General features: G+C 41.6%; 1 protein-coding gene across 3 annotated transcripts in view; it reads right to left on the bottom strand.

Annotated features, from left to right (window-relative positions):
• Positions 1-19,541, bottom strand: part of KAZN (kazrin, periplakin interacting protein) — a 756,723-nt gene that overhangs the window by 680,360 nt on the left and 56,822 nt on the right. The window lies entirely within an intron of this gene.

The raw sequence follows: 19,541 nt of genomic DNA, 5'->3' as shown, positions 1-19,541 counted from the left end.
ATTTACAAGTGATTAGAAATAGTAGTTTCAGAAACCAGTTGTCAGGTTCCCCAAGTGGGTAGGGCTACGTAAGGCAGGAAGAGAAGAAGATGGGAACCAGAGTCAAAATAAAACAACTCTGTCACTAGGTGGTACCTGTGAGCACTTCATGAATTAATGGAATCACGACAAAAATACTTCCTTGTCCTTCCTTCACCTCTCCCTCTCTTCCATTCCTTTCCCCTTCCTTGTCCTCCCTCCCAATTAATTTGCAGGCTGGGCTCCTCCTGCTTGAATGGAGACAGGCAAGGACACCAGGTTAGGAGCTTGCAAAGCATTTTGAGGATGAGATATTTCAAGCCCACTCAGTGTTGGCCAAACTCTGCTCCCTTTGAAATCAACAGGGGCTTTAGTATTGACTTTCCGAGTTAGGGCAAACTGAACACCGTTGAAGATATCACCTGGTGGGGGAAGATTCTGTTTGCAAAGCTAGAGAGATAACTTCTTCGGGCCAAGATTTATGTAGAGAGGAGGGTCATTTCTATTATGATACACTCTAAGGATAATACTTTGCCCCCAAAGTGCCTCATCTTTCTGAGGCACTTTGGGGTCAAAGTATTATTCAGCTCCTATTTCCAAAGGTGTGGTGTGTGGTTGTGTTGTGTTTTAGGGTTCTTTTGCATGCAGGCCAGGAAGATGTTTGACAAAAAGAAGAGAAGAAAGTAAGAGAAACAGAAAACACAAGGGAAAAGTTGGTAATAAAAGATAGAACAGGGAAACATTTTTTATTTTTTCTGTGGGCAAGTTATTCTACTAGACTAGAGGATCCCACACAGAGGGCTGAATTTTAATGCATAAATGCATTTATTCAATGCATAGAATATTTGTAAAATGTCTTAAATCTTGAAAAGTGCAAGAGATTGCACTTGCTATTTCACAATGTTACAGGGCACAATCCCCAAAACCTTTTAGTTTTCTTCCCTTTGCTCTCACTCCCCATATTTGTACCACTCCTGCACTGCCTGTGGTGGCAATTCCCCTAAAGGTAACCCCTTTGAATTGGTCCACTCCACAGCAACAGCTTAGTCGTAGCTCCTCCTCCAGAATCCACTCCCACCACCCAAATTAAAAGAGCATTCAGACAATCATACCAGTGCATCTTTAATGCGCTCATCAGCGTGGAATCTAGTCACCAACAAAGACTATGTTAAAGATGATGACCATTGAAATATCCCTACCCATTATTATTGGACCGATGAAAGCCACTACAATGGACCTAGTCACTTAACACAGAACAGTCCAATAGCCCCAAGGAAATACCTGGAATTACAATGCGCAATATTTGGACGTCTCCACTGATGGCATATACCTTTGTACAATACAGCTATTACTGTTATACTTTATACCCATTTCATACTTTTAAGCTTCCCATTAATCTGTGCAATTAAACATCTAATTAGAAAGAAAAGAAATATTGAGATTCATATTATAACAATGACAGGAACATTTACAAATACAGCACCTCGAGTTCAGATTTAAAATGCCAAACTCCTTACATACTAGAAATGGAAAGCTTAGTCGTTTATCTGTGCAACTTACAGGGTGAAGTAAGTCTGGTAGTTCTTGGAGACCACAATGGAGAATGGGGGCCCCACTGTGCTAGGCATGGCACATAAACCCAGTAAGAGTGTTCCTCTTCCAAAGTATTTGCATTCTAAACAGATGGGGAAGTGGGGGAGGGGAGACCTGAGCCATAGAAAGGTAAGTGATTTGCCCAAGGTCACACATGAAGTCTGTGGCAGAACGGGGAATTGAAACGCAGTGAGAGTTAAACATCTAACTCCCATTTGTGCCTGTGTAAATCTTCTCTTGAGCCCAGTTCTCCCAAGTTTCAGTCCAGGGCCCTAACCACAAGATCATGCCACCTCTCAGCTAGAAACCTTATGACTGTACCATTTGTTTAACTTGATATGTTTGGGTTGTGCTTCTTCAAATGTAGCTGTTGGGTAAGATTTTCAAAAGCTCTCAGTATTAGTTTACCTCATGAAGAGTTTGGCCAACACAGAGCACTTTTGAAATCTCACCCACAATGAGATCTTTGAGGAAGGGACTCATTTATGATGTTATGACAGGAGTCACCAAGTGGCCCTGTTACACAGTCTTGATTTTTTTTTTCCCCTTAGTGGGCAAGCAATGTTCAGGCTATGAAGAACTGCTGCATTGTTGGTTTTATGATGCAGTCTCTTTTGCGGAGAACTGGGGCAAGCAGCAGATGAGTTTGTCTTGACATCTAACTAGAGTCAATTCTTAAGACCAGCTTCCTCCCTGGGAACCTGGCATTGGTGTTTTGGCTGTGAATCGTGAAGGAAAGAATTACTGCATGCTGTTTGTAACCACCTCCATTTAAGGACTAGTATATAAACAAGTTACACTAGGAATATAGCCAGACTCTACACTATGTATTTCTCCTCCAACAGGAAGCCAACCTGCAAGGTCTTGGACATCTACCACCACTCCACAGTGGGTCAACAATATGTTTATACGGTGCCTAGAACAATAGAGCCCCACCCTAGTTTGCACATAAATGTCCCCACAACATAAATACTAAAAAAATAATTAATTCTTGACCAATTGATATTGTTGCACTTTTTTTTATTCTAAGATAAGTCCGTTATTGAGAAAAACAACTGCAAACATCTGGGCACCTTAGCAAGCATCAGAAAAGTCTTCACTAAGAAAGACATTCAAGCTAATTAGCCAGATGATATTCTCCTATATTCCAACTGCTTTAAAACCATGAGCATCTCCCCCTCACCCAAGGACTGGCTTCATTCAGTTCCAGTTAGTATATCAAAAATTATGTATTCTGCTTACAAGTTCAAGGCAAAGCACATTTGTCTATGATAGAGAGAGAATGGATTTACATTTAAAAGGTATTCTTCATGTATCTAATAACTCAGTCCAATAATCAAAGTGGTCCAAGAGCATGCCTATGTTTGGCATTAATATAGCCCCCTAGATTCACAATGCACATTACTCTTGAATGTTTAGTGAGCGGGAAGAAAGAGTAAAACACTTCCATCTTCCAGCTGCAGTCAGCCCGGGAACAAGGTTAACTAGGAATTAAAGGCTTTTAATGAAGTTTACATTTCATTTAAAAATTCATACTCAGTGGTTCATAAATCAGAGAGAGAGAGAGAGAGAGAGAGAGAGAGAAATCATCACAATAAGAGGATTTTCATTGCATTAATTATTATTATTATTAGATAATAATGCTTCCAACGTGCTGGGAGAAGGTTTGGCAACAAAAAAGTTACCATTCCAAGAGCAACATTCACACAGATTATTTTTTTTAAATCACAGGTAGAACATATTGCTAAAGGCAGGGGCATATTCCTGTAACTTTATCTTCATTGAGAGCTGTCAATTCTAGTGATCTTCGTATCGAAAGTGGGAAGCCAATGTAGAAACCACTATAAAATATAACCATGCAATGAGTTTCTATGGCAGCTTGACTCCAGTATTTTTAAAGCTCACTGGAGAAGCCTCATTGAAGTTGTGCAGGATTGAATATGAGAATAAAAGGCACATGCACAGACAGGAATAAGGCAAGTGTGTAAAGAGGATATCCTCCCACACAGGTAATTCTCTATCTTTGGTAGATATTTATAAGCCATCTATCACACTGCTCTCTAAACTTCCTGCAGCAAGTACAGCATAGGATCTAGTGTCTTGTAGTGATGAGTTTCCCAATATATGACAAGAAACTATACATCTGACTTGTCACATGCTGCAGTAGTTCCTTGTTATGCTTTGGAGTTAATTGTGGAAAAAACCCACAGCGTCATACAATTACAAGTCATCTGCCAGGAAAGTTAGCACTCTGTGAGCAAATGCTCCTCTAAACAAATGCTTCCAGTGCCTCCTTCCAGTCCCCAGCAGTTATTGCTTCCATGTCCTCAGAATCACCTGCTCTGTGACTTTGGCAGGCTGTGAAACAAGCTCTTTGACTGCATCGTTACCTGACGATACCCTAGGAAAGACCAAGAAACTTATATGGGAAGTGGATTATCAATGCAATTTCCATAACAGCCATTTTTATTAGAGAAACAAATAAGTAGGTGGAAAGAGGAAAAGGTCCAGGGAAGGCATATATGGTGGAGTAATGCAACAAATCACTTTGTGACTAATGCTTAGAGTCCAACCATTTAGAAAGCATATGGCCTCTTCAAAAAAAAGACCAATACAGATCTTTCTGCTGTCCTCATGCTTTTCATGTAAATAAGAACTTCCTATAGACGCCTAATCCGTAATCTGTTTCTCTACAATTTACAAATATGGATCAGAGACTGGGTATAAAATACTCTCATTCATCTCAGCTCTAGCCATTCACCACCTCCCCCTGCTGTCTCTCTCTTCTTTTGTTTGAGCTGCTGGCTGCCCATCAGGGCTGCCCCTGGGAAATACCCTGAGCTAAGCATGCTAAATTTTAGGAAGGAGAAAGCCAGTCAGCACATGATAGATATCACCCTGAACCAAAGCCCTGGATTCAAATGCTGCTAAACTCTGGGACGGCTCAGATTAAGAACCCACCCTTAGCTAACCTTCATCTCTAGACAAAAAAATTCATTTTTGTTAACTTTCAGAATTGGTGAATATTTTCACAAATCCCCAGTGCTGGCTGAATCTTTGTGAACATCAAACAATGGTGAATGGACACTGAGTTCTTCTTGTATCATCTGACCGGCTCGATGTCAAAGAATGCTCTTCTTTCATTCTCCCCACAGCAATTTGTCTCCCTGCTTTTATTACCTTATTGCAAAGCAATCCCCGACATTTGCTAGGGGGAACCCAAGCCTTCCGCTTCCGAAGCAAGAAGACAGGGAGCGAGCATGATGGTGCTAATACTGCAGGAATTGCCACCGAAAAGGGTAAACAGATGAAACCATAATGTGCTAAGCACATACACGGCCCCATTATCAGCTTTGCTTTTGGCCTGCTCCCAGTACATTTCAACTGTATCATTTCTCCAGAAACCGAAACCGTTTCATTACAGCTTAAATATCTGACCAGACAGCTGACTATAGACCTGTGAAAAGCAATTATTTTGGACATTGATTATTACCACTGTAAGCATCGCATACTTGTAAGCGCAGATAGCTGGGAACGACGGCGATGGACTGTGGTATCCAGTGGAGTTAATTAATGTTGCAGGATGAGTGGCAAAAGAGAAACTAAGCAAACAGCCAGCTTAACGTGCAAATTAATTGACATGAAATACATTCATATGTTTAATTTAAATGTGATTAATTTATTAAAGAAAAACAAGTCTGGGGACAGAGAGCTAGTGCCTCTGGCTTAACACCTAGATCATCAAATTACCATAGCAACCTATTTGTTAATACTAGGCAAAAAAATGGGGTATTTTTGGTTGGTTGGTTTTTTTACCCACAAGAGCAAGGATGAATGGGCCAAAAGGATTCAAAATATTGAAATAAAAATTGGACCGATTTAGAGGCAGAGATAGAGCTGTCTTTCATTTTTCTTTTTTGAAGACGAACATAAGAACAACCACGCTGGGTTAGACCCACGGTCCATCTTGCCCAGTGTCCAACAGTGGCCAGCAGGGCTGCCCAGAGGATTCAGGGGACCTGGGGTCTTCGGCGGCAGGGGGCCCCCGCCGCCGAATTGCCGCCGAAGACCCGGCACTTCGGCGGCGGGTCCTGGGGCGGAAGGACCCCCCGCCGCGGGTCTTCGGGGCACTTCGGCGTCAGGTCCCGGGGCGGAAGGACCCCCCGCTGCGGGTCTTCAGGGCACTTTGGTGGCGGGTCCCGGAGTGGAAGGACCTGCTGCCACCAAACTGCCACCGAAGACCCGGAGCAGAAGAAGCCCGGGCCCCGCGAGAGTTTTCTGGGGCCCCCGGAGCAAGTGAAGGACCCCACTCCAGGGGCCCCGAAAAAACTCTCGTGGGGGCCCCTGTGGGGCCCGGGGCAAATTGCCCCACTTGCCCCCTCCCCCCGGGCGGCCCTGGTGGCCAGTGCCAGACACTTCAGAGGGAATGAACTGAACAGGGCAATTGTCAAGTGATCCATCCCATCTTGTCCAGTCTCAGTCAGAGATTTAGGGATGTTTCGAGCATAGAGTTGCGTCCCTGACCATCTTGCCTAATAGCCATTGATGGACAAATCCTTCATGAATTTATCTAATTATTTTTTGAACCCAGTTATACTTTTGTCCTTCACAACATCCCCTGGCAACAAGTTTCACAGGAACTGCCTATAATCAATTCTGATATACATCTTAAACTTGTGTGGCTTATACTGGTACAGTAATTATGGAGACACACTAATATTCCATTGGATCAGTATTCCTCTACATACCATTCCATACCTGTGACATAGGGCTAAAAAGGGTTAAACATCCTGCAAAATAAAGAACCCTCAAAAGACATGTGCGGAGATAATGTTTGTGGTTTTGTGTATTTACATATGTATGAGTAGGGTCACAATGTAATCAACAGTCCCTGTCTATGGTGTATTCTGATAATTCAGAGGTCAAAAGAACAGCCTAGCATTTAAATGAATTGTAAACACGGGATATCTCGGTATTCATCTCTCTTTGAAATGTAGTGTGAATGGTGGAGGAACAAGGAAAGTGCCTTATGTCAATTCTATAGCTAAGTACCGGTGATGGACCTCCTTCAAAGTCATTCTAATGACCTTTTGTTCCCCGAGGAAATCCCAACTTGTCAAAGACGACACGAAATTGCATAAAAGATCCTTGAGTCCTGATTCTGTCATCTCAGATCTGCTTAGGCTTCATCAGAGGAAGTTTGAGTCGCAAGACTGAGGTCCCAGATATGCTGGTTCGCCCACACGCTGAGCCCTGTTCCCCGTCCCTTGCTGGGTCATCTTTGAGTCTTTCCCCTGCTCCAGTATAGAGCACTTAGCCCCTCCCCTCACCAGACTGGTTCCCCCTGGAGCACTGGTCCCAGAGCCTGGCTCGGGGCCTTCCATGGCAGACTGCTTACTTGGTACCAGCTGCCAGAGTGATCTCTCTCAGCCCTCTTATAAGACCCAGATGCCCATTAACTATCACCTGACCCTCCTCCTTAGTCCTGCTCCTTCAGACTGGGAAGCAGCTAATTAACTGGGGCATATATATGTCTGGCCCCATCTCCCCTTTAAGGGGCCAATCACCCTGGAACAGTCCTCCAAACATTTTAGCTAAGAACCACGGGAAGACTTCAGAAGGAATGCTTTTGGAAAAGCGAAGTGTTTAAACTCACAGCAGCTCGCTTTGTCCTTCCCAGGGGTGCTGGAACTAGGGGTGTTGGGGGTGCAGTAGCACCCCCTGGCTTGAAGTGATTTCCATCATAATCAGGGTTTACAGTTTGGTTCAAAGGCTCTCAGCACCCCCACTATATAAATTGTTCCAACACTCCTGTGCTCTTCCAGTTATGGGTATTCCAAAGAGACACGACTGTAAACATTCACTGAAATGCATTGTGAAATTACATTGAAGGGCAATTTAACAATTTTGTGTGTGGAGGCAATTAAAACTGAGACTGGATATCCCCTAAAGCAGAACATGCACTTACTTGGTCAATATTACAAGACATTTTTTAGCAAAACTCCTTTTTATCAGAACCAGAACATTATTTCCAGAGTGAGTTATACATGTATTTCCTTTCTTTTATCTGTATATATGTAGAGAGACAGAACTGACTCATTTTGCAAACAGGCTGAAGAACCGGAGCAGTTCAGATAAGGATCAGAATTTAATGGCATGATTTTGAGGTTTGCCCATCACAATCAATAAGCAGGGATTAAGGTATGTGCTGGACAGAAAATAATTGCACTAGAGAAAAAACTGTTAGATAGCATGTGAGTCACACTAATACGAGCATCTCGTGGCTCAATCTTGTGGAGAGTTTTAACTAGTGAGACTAGGGAGGTGATATATCTGTTATGTTAAACTACCGTGCAACTATTAAAGTCGCCCTTCTATTGTTTCCTTTGTCTCAAAGCATGAGAGTTGGATTTTAATAGTGAAAAATGCCTTTCATGTTGCTTGTTTACTTCAAGTTCTGATTTGCATTAGCCAAATAAGGTTTTTGATAGGAATTTTTGGTTTTCAAGTTGAGCAGGAAGCCTCATGGTACTGTGAGATTCAAAAGTCTATGGCCCCAATTCAGTTAACATGCTTAACTTCATTCATTGACATCATATGTGGGTAAAATTAAGCCCATATCTAAGCATTTGAGGGATCAGTGACAAAACACTGACAGCTGGGATATGTCTCAAAAACATAGTAAAACAATCCTCAAGCAGTTCTTGGAAGCCTTTCACACATATTGAAATTCTTATATTTCTAAGATTTAAAATGAGCTCACAAAAACTTTTCTCAGAGCATTTTCCTTCTCTCAGAACTCCCCAACTAACTAAGTTTTTTTTTTCAGTATAGCACACACATTAGCTTCCAGCAGGGGAAATGTAATTATCATAATAAGATTTCTTAAAACTTGACTTTTATGTTGTCAGCGGCATTAAAATTTAAATCTTGTTCCAAGTCAAGAAAATAACTTTAGAAATGTGAGAAAAATGTACAGCAAAATCAATATTATTAAGAGTGAAATGGACTGTACCGAAGGCAATCAAACCTCTCAGGATACAAGTTAAAATATTGTAAAATTATAATAAATTACCCTCATTTTATCACTTGGTAAAATATTAGTGTCACTGGAACGGCATTGCTTTCACCCAAAGAACACTTTACCATTTCAGCTATTACAAGAATCTGAATAGATTTGCATCATTTTGACAATGTATCTTATTAACTCATATGCTACCTCATTATTTTATACATGCTTCCACTTTTTAAACCTCTTGTATGCTTTTCCCCCAATATCATTTATTATATAGACACTTGCTCACTTGTTCTTAGTCTTCAGGCTACTCCATCTCAGAACACAAAGTTCTATTTTCCTAGCTCTTTTATATACTGTTGCAAAAGGAAACTTGAAAATGCACGGATGTGCCTATTTGGTCTTGAAATGGCTTCGTTTATACTAGATTGCATTACATATCACTTTGATGATGTCTACTGTGTATACTGTTATGAGCTCAGTGAAGCCTTATTATGGCTTATGTTAAAACCCCATTGATGTTGATAGGTGGGAACTCACCCTCCAGTTAACGTAACAGTAAACATAAGCCCCACCTAGGACAAAAGGCATGTGTGAACCTGCCTAGGAGCTTTTCGGATGGGTATTGTTTTGGGTAGGTGTGTGTGGGAGTGCCAGTGAACACACAAATATTGAGGTCACAGATAAGAACAGAGAGAGAGGAAGAGGAACAGAGGCAAGGAAAGCCAAGCAGCGGGAACCTGTAAGCACAGCATGATTCTGGAAAACGCTAGAGAGAGCGCTTTGGGGACAGGTGTTGGCTAAAAAGACTTGGGGGCTGTAAGCCAAGAAACTGCTTCTTTTTTTGTTCTTGGTTCCTTCTGTGTTCGGAGACACAGGACTTTGTACGTTCTTTGTAAATAAACAAGATTGCATCATAGAAATACCAATTACCAATTTCAGCTCCCACCTGGCACATCCCCAGTGCCCCAAACTGACTAGCCACTCAGGTCAAAAGGAGTAACAACAGCAACACCAACATTTTACCAGGCTGCATTTTGAGAACGGTAAAAATGAAGACACATGGACAAACCAACAAGTTTTATGGGTGGTTTTTGAAATAGTGCTGAACACAAAATGACTTTGGCCATATTTATAGCTAAATCATGTTCACTTGCAACCATTGTCAGTAGCGGGTACTTTCCCTAATATCCACATAGGAGGTTGCCCTGTTGTTGTTGGCCAAAACATTCCACTTTCTGTGCTACTGTGCTGTGTTCTATATTCAGGCTCTTTTACCATGCCCATCCCCATGCTCTCTGTTGTCAGCGCCATGGTTACAGCTTTCTATCCCAGATTGGGCTGTATTTCGCTGGTGCTGTAAAGTGCTGATGGATCCAAGGTGTTGTCATAAAGTGAACTATTGTGTTCTAGTGATGAGAATACAACACAAATTGGCCAAAATGCTAATGCTTCCATTCAGAAGGAAGCTAGGGTGTGATGCTCAGCACAATAAAAAATAGAGTGCAAAAATACATGTGCCGCTTATCCTGCCACTGGCTCTCTCTTTCCCACCACGTCAAGTTCGCGCTTCTTGTCCTCATCTCATCTCTGTGAACCCCTGCTTCTCTGCTCCATTGAGTCACCTTCTGGCACCTGTGCCCTGCCCAGGATGCCAGCTGTGCTGTCTACTACTCAGTTTCTCCCATCAAAAGTGGAGCATTCTCCCCAGATGGATCCAGGACCCTTTTCTCCTTCCTCTGCCACAATACCTAGAGGAAGTCAGAGGACTGGAAAGGGAAATGTTGATGGGTACTTAGGCACAGCTGATATGTATTTATGTCAATAAAAAAAGTGTACATGACTGACTACATCCTGCTACCACACCCTTAGATTTTAAACTCTTTGGAGTAGGGGCTGTGTTTACTTACATAATCTGTACAGCACCTAGCACCTTCACAGGGCTTCTGGGAGCTACCTCAATACAAACAATTAATAAGTGGCAACCACTGCTAACGGTGGCATTCCCTAGTCTAGCAGGTTATCCCGCTGAACTACTTGTGTTACGGGACTGAGTCTTTAAATGGTAGCTCTGTTAAAGTAAGGGTGCCTGAAAACCAACCATTGACTTAATTCAAGATCATAATTAGCAACTCTTTAAATGTCATTTAAAGCTTTAGGGCTTGTCTTCATGTACAGCATTTCACAGGTGCAGCTGTTCCACTTCAGTGCTGTATATGAAGGCAGGCCCTGAGAGGCAGTATCTCTGTCAATGGAAGCAGCTCTCCTGTCAACATAGTGTTGTCTATATAGGGATTTGGGTCGGTATAACTACATCACCCTGAGCGGTGTAGCTATACCGATATAGGTCTGTAGTGTAGACCTGGCCCAAGATTCAGAGCTTTTCCAGCCTGTGTGTTGGCAATCACCTTTTGGACTGTCTCCAGAGCATTCCCCACTTTTTCTGTCAACTCACTCATAAAGAGGAGGTTAAATACAAGCTCGGACTATTTCAAATTTCTACAGGAGGATACAGAGTTCAGAGCATTTGCAAACCAGCCAATATCTTGAGGCTTTGGGAAAAAATGTTTATAAGGTGTTGATTGTTATTACAAGTTGTCATTTCGATGGCTGCTTTCTCCTGATCCCTTTTCTCCATTTGCTTGCTGCTAGGAATCTAGCTTCAGCCCTTTGTATAATCCATGCATGTATTCTGCTTTATTTGTTAGCAAATTTTGACTTATTTTATGTCAATGCTATCTATGCTGCTATAGTCATTTGTGTGACAGGATTTCCAGGGGGAATAGAATCCTGGTTTCTTCTCACCCAGTGTGGTGCCCTAGCCACTAACCATGCTGCCAGTCAACCTTGGAGCTCCAACCCAAGGCCCCAATCCTTTAATGAGCTCTGTGCAAGCAAAGCCCTGCATCCATGAAGCGCTCATTACAGGATCAGGCCCCAGAACTGTACTCTGACCCCTTTAAAGGTCCACCGTCATCACTCAAGGATCAGTTTATGGGCATACAAGGAAAGACATGGGAGAAGTTAGCTATCATCTATTTTTTAAAACTGCTTCAGCGGAATGCACATCCCAAGTTGAGACAAATAGCCTCAAAAATCACCTGTAAATTGCAAACATTTACAATGGCAAAAACACTTACTAATCTCTTGGAAAAATAATTGGGGTGGCTTTGAATGTGTGGCAACATTATTACTTATCTAACAGATAACAAAAGTTCTAAATGAACTTGGCTCCATTAAGGAGAAATCTTTCTATAGATAAAATCTTTTTGTAAGCCCTTTCTATCTTGTATGTAGAGAGAGGCTTTTATTCTTGATCAGGTACTCATGTCTTGTTCCGTGTCTTCCTTTTCTTGAAGGAACACATTTATTTTGACGAACAGTGAGGAGGTTTCTTGTACTGAAATGATACAGAGGGAAACAGTATGAAGATGACAGCATGGGATTTCTTGTCTTTTGGAAACTATTTATCCCTTTTGAATTCTGGGGATTGAATTTAACCATTAAGTCTCTTACTATATGAAGTTTACCATAAAGATAAAATTGCCATTTACTGTTTTCCTCTACAGCTGGTTTGTACATATTACAGGCATTTATTGTATAAAAAAATTGCCATCAGATTTATTTAGTAAAATGAAATGTTGCAGAGCATACCACATGGATAAGATGTTAGGAACTGCCAACCTGGATCAGACATAGGGTCCTTCTACTCCAGTATCAGGTGCTTCAGAGAAAGATAGAAGAAACCTTGTGGTTGGCAGGTTTGGGATAGCCTGCCCATATGGAAAATTCATTCTTTGACCCTCTCCCCCAGAGTCTGGCTTATCATAGAATATCAGGTTGGAAAGGACCTCAGTAGGTCATCTAGTCCAACCCCCTGCTCAAAGCAGGACCAATCCCCACACAGATATTTACCCCAGTTCCCTAAATGGCCCCCTCAATGATTAAACTCACAACCCTGGGTTTAGTAGGCCAATGCTCAAACCCCTGAGCTATTCCTCCCCACCTAGATAGATATAGGCTTAGGCTTATGCTCTGAATCATGAGGATTTATATTCCTTCCAGTATCCTAGGGGGTTTTTTTTGGTTCGGTTTGGTTTTTATTAATGATTACTTTATTCTTGTTATCCATATAAAACAGGATGACCTTGCTATCCATATGAATGTCCCATTGCTGACTACCTGATAATTACTGCCAAACAGTGGCGTGCCGTGACATTTGTAATTGCAATTGTACACTTGCATGAAAAATGGTGTCCTCCATGCGGCGTGACCTCGCGTGCACTGTCATGCTGTGCGGTGAACACTGTTTTGTACAGGGACCGCTCAGGGTTCTCCTGCAGACACCGTCGGTCCTGGGGCATGCACGGCATGCCTTCGCTGATGGCGCACCACTGCCACGTAGTGACAGGGCAGTTACCGTGTGAGTCACACATAATAGTCAATCCTAATAAAAATAATTATTGGGATCTGGCACCACCCCTGTGCTGGATAGCCAATCCCTGCTTCCACAAAGCTTCCATCAGGAACCAAGAAGGGTAAAGGAGCGCTAAAAATCTTAGGAGAAAGGAGAGGCTCTCTTTTTTTTTTTTTAAACTACACTCACAATTGGTTTGGACTTTGGGGTTAGATCTAAACAGACTCCTCCATCCCATCACAGAATTACATTTCAGTATCCTCCACATAATTCTGGCCCTCCACTTCAGGGCAAGAAAAGGACTGCTATTATGGCTAAAGCATCAAAGCAGTTTGTACAGGAGCTAGACTAAGAGACCATGGTATCACACCACTATCTGCCAGTAACACTTGGGGGCAGTTGCTGAAATTCAGCGGCGCACTATTGATTTTAGCAAGCATTGTAACCTACACATGCCACTGGACCTGGAGTGGGCATCTTTTGCAAAAGGACTCTCACTCTTTATATCTGCACCTCTTCGCCAACCCATAATAAACGGACAATAGTATTTGCACAAGGGAAGGACTGAATGTTTTTTCTAAACCTCAGCTGTCTGTAATTTTCTGTACAGTAAGTGCCTCTCCAGACAAACATTTTAGCAACCTTACCAAACCAAACAACCTTTCCCTCATCCAAGAATGCTTTTCATAAACAAAGAGGCCCTTATTCAGATGCAGCATACATCTGCCACAGTCGATAGCAGAAAGAGAATTTCATCTTGAGTAACTTCCCTTTGTGTTTGCTCTTTTCTCAAGTAACAGTCGCATCAGAGCAATTGATGGGAGAACAGAGTACATTTACTTAGAGCAAACGCTCCAGTTTTATCTACTGCAAAGCCACAGCGCTATCTAGGATTCCTTACCAGCCAAACCCCACAGGACCAGACCTCAAATCCTAAACAAACCAAGCAGAATAAACACCATGTTTAGATTCAAAACACAGTCAAGCAAAAGCCCTCATAGCAACCCCAAGGTGAAGGCAAACTATTCCAGATGTACCACAGGAGTTACTAATTTCCTACCACTCCTGTGAGCGTGTGTTACTGGTCCTCTTTTGGGCTGATCCAGAGAAGAGTTTAGTTGATGCAACTCTCATCTTCAGAGCTTTGCCCCGATAGCTCACCTTGTAGCACCTGTTGCTTTTAGCTCTAGAGGGCCCCAGTTCAACCACCAGTATCACCCAAGAGGACTCCCATCACACCTCTACAATCTGTAGTAGTTCTTAAGCTGCAGACAAGCAGCCCTAAAATATCCCATGAAATATTCATTCCTACTCAATCTGCACCCATGGGAGAAGCAGTTCCATTTAAGGTACTCCCCTCCCCCCGCTGACAGACATGCAGCACTATCACCCCCACCCAGCCCTGGGATTCTGTCAGTAGAAGACAGCTTCACTTTTCAGGCAAAGCTCGGCTCAGGGAGCTCCAACAGCAAGGTGCTGAATCAGCAAATCATCACCGTGGCCTTGCCCGCTCCTGATACTGCAGTGGGACCATCAGTGAAGAAAAATTTATGGGGGAAGGGGGGAGAATTTGGGCAGCTGCACCTGCCTTTTTGGTGGCTGTATGCCAGAGTCTCATTTCCACCAGTTAAACCGCACCTGGCCCATTCTATCTGAGATGGGGGACGTAGGAAGTCAATGCTGCCTTTGTAAGAGGAGCAAACCACTGCCAATCTCCCCTCACCTCCACAGTCTTGCTGCCTTTGCAGCCAGGGAGCTACCTTTTGTTCCACTCCCAGTGATTATGGGCAAAATCCTGGCCCCACTGAAGTGGTAAAACTCCCATTGATTTCAGTGGGGCCAGGATTTCATCCTCTATGCTTTGTGAAAGTGAAAACCATTATGGCAGAATAGTGAGTTACTGGAAAACTCTTCCTCCTTCAATCCTGCTTCAAACAAAAACCTTATAAACTGAAATTACATTGTACTTTCATTTTGTTTCAGACAAACAGATAATCCGATGTTCTGACCTTTCTCAGGGGCGCAAGACTTGAGTGATTTTGTCTCCTCTTTAAACACCATTACATGGATGTGACATTCAGTCAAGATCATGTTGCTGTGAGAGTATTCACAATACAATTACAGAATCCTCTTGTTCACCTGCTCCATATGAATCAAGGATAATGACAAATCAGAGTGGCTGAAACCCATTCTTCTCTTATATAGCTACCAAAAAAAACAATTGCTTCATTTAAAAAAAAAAAGTCCCATTATGATCCACTTCATCTCATTTCCCCTAAGTCTATTTTAAAAAGTACCAGGAACCACATGCAACCCAATAGGTTATTGCTTAAAATAAATAAATACATAAAAATAAATAAATAAATAAATAAATAAATAAGTTTATCTTAATTCAGCATAAAAGACTAAACTGTTAACTCCTTCTTTACCACGCTTACACATAAATAAAATAAAGGCATTGGTTACACCTCCATAATTAAGGCTGACTTGGGTTTTTTATAGGTTCAGAGATTCCAAAGACAGACGGGACCATTGTGATCATCAAGTCTGACCTGCATAACCCAGGACAGTGTATTTGCACTTAAAGCAGGAATTCCGCCTTTGTTATGAAAAATATCATCCCCAATGCTTTACTGAAATAATGCCGATCATTTCTGCTTTGGCAACTAACCTATTATCTTGGTTCTTAAGGCATCTAATATCAGGTTACAGGTATTTCTCCTTTAAGTGTGTTTACATTCAAGAGTGTGTTTAAAAAATTAGATGCTGGAGATTTTATATGTATTCTCTTACAGCTTCCAGATAAAACATGCTTAAGTTTACAAGCTAAAAGAATTTTTTCTTCCCAAGTTGTTTTTCTTTCTGGAAATACTGCAAGATAATACAGCAGGAAATACCACAAGAATTCAACCTGCATTCTTTCTATCTCTTACCTCATGACCAGTGATGATCAGTCTACACTCAGAATTTAGCTGACATAAACTGACGATATGTGTGCCAGAAAAGTCTCTATCTTGTCCCTTGGCCGTTTTGACTATGCAGTCAACTGTAAGAGCCTGTTTTTGTGGGTAAACCAAGCAGATCTCTTTCAAAGACATACAGAAGGAGAAGATACTTAGAATAAGGAAATGCCTTTTTTAGGTAACCATTTTTGAGGAGTACAAGCACTTCGGGATGCAAAGCCAAGATTTGGTGGTTCCCAATCAGACTGACTTTCAAAATGAAAAGATGAACCTACTTCATTCTAGCATGTCAAAAAGTCAACTGTTACTGCTCGTAATAGCACACTGATCATAATATTTTCGTGTATAGCCATGTGGATATTATCTGTACTTCTTACAGGTGTTCCAAGGCAATTTAGGATTACTAAATGGACCCTTAAAATAAAGTGCTACCACAGTGTGAAGTATATTGCACTTTTAAAAGGAAATGAAAGTCAATCAGATTTGCAACCAGGAATTGCAACACTCTCTATATTTTATAGGATAATGACTCTCTTACTAGAAGATCTGGAGGGAATAATCTATAGGAGAATAATGTTTCCCCTTTGTGATTACATTACCATATGGAGTAATTTTTCCTTGACATGAAGGTCAATTCATCTGATGAGCTTTTGAATGGAGTAACAGGCGTTTGCTTCTTTGACAGCAAAGGACAAACTGAGTTATTAAAAATGTTATATTACTGACTTTTATTAGTCAATTTCTCATTTGTTCTCCTGGAAGATCACGACATGAATACATTTGGAAAGTCCCTCAGGAAAGATTAAAAATATTACATTGAACGGCAGTTATTCTGGATTGGAAAAATCATTCACAAATAGATATTCCAGATCTTCTTTCTTCCCCAAAATAATTATGTCTTTTATGAGACTACTATTATGGTATGTCCAGTAGGTTTCTGTTGGTGATAGATGGAACTCAAAAAGGTTTACAGTTCAAGTTTGGGTCAGGTAAGCAAGGAAAATTTCAAAAGCTGCCCAAATGATCTGGACTTCTCGAGGCTGCAAAATCTTAATCTGGAAATCCTGTGGGAACAGACCTTTCTGTGACATTTCCATTTCCTTATTCATTCTAGTATGGTTGGAAATACTACAAGAACATTTCAGTATTTTTCTCTTTGGAAGGACCATCTCTTTGTTATAGGTTTGTATAATGCCCAACACAGCGAGACAGGGAATTCTGAACTAACAACTTCCAATTCCTGGTCAGAAAAGGGAAGGGTGGTGGTAAAGCAAAAGTGAAAATAACCTCCCCAGTAAATAGATTGTGTTGGGCTCGATATGATTTTCGGGCAAAGATCTGAGGGCTTCCCATTTTAGTTGATTAAAAAAAACATATAAGCAACATGGTCTAGAGCAGGGGTTGTCAAATTGGGGATAGGGACCCCTCGGGGGGGTTGCAAGTTTATTACATGGGGGGGATCGCGAGGTTATTACATGGGGGTCGTGAGCTGTCAGCTTCCACCCCAAACCCCGCTTTGCCTCCAGCATTTATAATGGTGTTAAATATGTAAAAAAGTGTTTTTAATTTATAAGGGGGGTCACACTCAGGCTTGCTATGTGAAAGGGGTCACCAGTACAAAAGTTTGAGAACCACTGGTCTAGAGGATTAAGCATAGATCTGGGAAGAGATCTGTGCTCTAGGGAAAGATTTTCAAAGGCACAAATGGCAGCTAGGTTCTTCACTCTCACAGACTTTGGGGAACTAGACACCGAACCGCTATTTGTGCCCTGGAAAATCTCTCTCCTCATCTCATTTCTGCCATGGAATTGCTCTGAGGTTTTTGGCGCATCATTTAGGCCAAAATGTTCAAAAGTGGGTATCTGGTTTTCAGAAATGCTGAGCAGCAATGGCTTCCACTGACTTCAGTGAGCATGCAAGACGCGTAACATCTCTGAAAAACAACCCCAGTGATGTAGGTGCCTAGGCACCAAAGTGTGAAAATATCAGCCTAGACCTCTGTCCCAGCTCCTATTCTGTTAAACGAGGGTACAGTATTTACAATCCTCCCTCCCTCTCAGCGGTGTTATAAAGATTTATTAATTCATGCCTGTAAAAGAGTTATAGGAGAGCGACGGGTTAATATTATCATCTCTCGCTTCTTTTTTGTGTGTTTGCTATGTTGGGAGATGGATTTAGATTCAGGTGACCAAACTCTATCTGAATTTTCCATCACATGTAACACCAACGTTTCTGCAGTTTTATGGTCATGTGTTTAACCATTTCTAATAGTAAGTACTTTTTAGACACTATTGTAGGAAGAGAGAGAAAAGGAGTGAAGAAATAAATCAAGAAAATATTTTGTTGCAGTTCAGGCGTTTCAGAATGGGCTCCAAAATTGTATAGGGTTTGCCAAGCTTTCTGTAGGTAAAAAGCTTTTCTAAACAGAAAATAAGTGAAACGAGGTCTCAAGCTGCCCGACTTGAACATCCTCATCTCAAAATAGACCTGCTATGTCTTTGTAATGAAAGAGCCTCCAAAGCTAGCCAGTAAGGCATTGCTAACCATAGTGCAGTTTTTCACTGGACTGGAAGACTCATCGAATACAAAAGGGAAGATTACACTGTATGTCAGAAAACTCCCCGCTCCCCCCCAGTTTGATTCTAACTCATGGGGGAAGTGAGTGCCTGCTAACTAAAAGATGTTTTTAAAAGTTACCTATTTTGCCAAGAAGAGGTTAACTGTTGAACAAGTCACAGGAACAAAGCCACCACTACATACGTTTTGCACTGCCACAGGTTAGAAAGTTGTGTTGGGCCTAATGAGTTTCCTAGCCTCTCTCATGCTCAAGGTGTCAAATTCTTAGCTGATTTCAAACCAGCCTTCAATGTTGTGCCCACAAAACTGCACAGGCAAATGTCTGCCTATAAACTTGTGCGCACACACCTCTGTGCATACCGCTTGGGTAGGTGAGCACCCAACTAATCACTTTGCATGTGTAAAGTTTGTTAGTACCTCATGGAATTTGCATGTATCATTGAATGTTCTGAAAGCGCTTGTGCATCCAATTCTGTGGCAAAATTCAGAGGCCGTGGCAGCAAATCTGACCCATAACCTTTGTGTTCTATTGGAACAAAAGCCCCAAACCAGATTTTAAATTATTAATTATTTCCCTCTTAAAATTTTGAGGAGAAAGTTGTTCAGGAAAGATACAGAACTGAAAGTCCTAGAGCTCCAGAAGGTGCAGTGGGTTATCTTAAATTAAGAACCAAGAGGAATTAACATAAACCCGAATGAAGAGAACATAGTGGTTCAAAAGAACGTTCATTTTGTTACTATTGTGTCCAAAGCAAGTTTCCTCTGTTACATCTTGTCAGAAAACTGCACAGATTTCTTGCCTCACATGGTAATATTTGGACAATAAATGAATTTCAGACTCATTATTAAAATATATAACACTTATTCTATTTTAGCCTTGAGTAAATATAGAGTTCTACTCAATATGCTGATTGCCAGCTCCCAAACAATTTAGCCCACAAGGAGTGAGTAGGATTTA

This window comes from Chrysemys picta, chromosome 21 (genome assembly GCF_011386835.1).
Source record: "Chrysemys picta bellii isolate R12L10 chromosome 21, ASM1138683v2, whole genome shotgun sequence".
Classification (NCBI taxonomy): domain Eukaryota; kingdom Metazoa; phylum Chordata; order Testudines; family Emydidae; genus Chrysemys; species Chrysemys picta.
This window is presented reverse-complemented; position numbering and strand designations above follow the sequence as displayed.